This window comes from Myotis davidii, unplaced genomic scaffold (genome assembly GCF_000327345.1).
Source record: "Myotis davidii unplaced genomic scaffold, ASM32734v1 scaffold198, whole genome shotgun sequence".
Classification (NCBI taxonomy): Eukaryota; Metazoa; Chordata; class Mammalia; order Chiroptera; family Vespertilionidae; genus Myotis; species Myotis davidii.
Genome location: NW_006291485.1, coordinates 1,024,806 through 1,025,620, shown reverse-complemented (window position 1 = coordinate 1,025,620; position 815 = coordinate 1,024,806). Strand labels below are relative to the sequence as shown.

Below are 815 nucleotides of genomic sequence, written 5' to 3'. Positions count from 1 at the left end.
GAATCTGCGGACACAGGACGTGCGCCCGTGGGCTGGGGTTCGTGGCCGTGGCCAGAGGTCTTCTGAGTCCACGGCGCCTCGCCCCCTTTTCTGAGGGCTAGCGGCCGGGCCGGAGTCGGGGGCTGTCCGAAGTCGGGGCACACGGCGAGGATACTGAGTCGGGGTCGGGGTGCGGGTCGGTTGTGGGAGAGATTCAGCCACTGTCCTGGTGGGCGCCTGGGGCTGGGGGCTGTGTCTGGAGGCGGGGCTCAGTGTGGACGGGAAGGGCGTCTCTGCCCCAATCTTGGGGTCCAGCCCGCGCCACTGACGTCTGTTCCCTGACTCGACTCGCGTTTCTGGGCAGGCCGGCGGGAGGCCCTGCTGCGTCAGCCCGGGGGTAGGGTGGGGGGCTCCACCCCATCCAGGCAGTGTCCTTGCCCCATGCCTGCCAGAACCTCCCCAGAGGAGGGGACAGCGAGGGCGGGCGTTGGCGCCTGGCATGAGGCTCACTTCCTGGGGAGCGGGCCTCTGAACTGGGAGTTACCCACCCCTCGCAGCCCCATTTCTCAGGTAGGGAAACAGGTCTGACCAGGGGAAGTCTGCCTCTTGGGTCCCTGCCCCTATTCAGGCCCCGTCCTTTGGAAATGCAAATCAGACCCCACTAATGGCTGCTCCTGCCTCTCAGGCTCTCCCAGGCTCATTGCAGCCTCCCAACCACTGTAGGAGGTCATGCTGCTTGGAAAATTGAGGCCCCTCACTGCTGTGAGTGGAGAAGAGCCAGGAGCACCTCAGCATAGCTCCAGGCCAGATCCTGGATGGACACTCCCCTCCCCCCC

The 815-nt window shown here is 66.0% G+C and overlaps 1 protein-coding gene across 1 annotated transcript in view; it reads right to left on the bottom strand.

The window, feature by feature from the left end:
• Nucleotides 1-815, bottom strand: part of FSTL3 (follistatin like 3) — a gene marked incomplete at its 5' end in the record, with an annotated part of 5,865 nt that overhangs the window by 2,052 nt on the left and 2,998 nt on the right. The window lies entirely within an intron of this gene.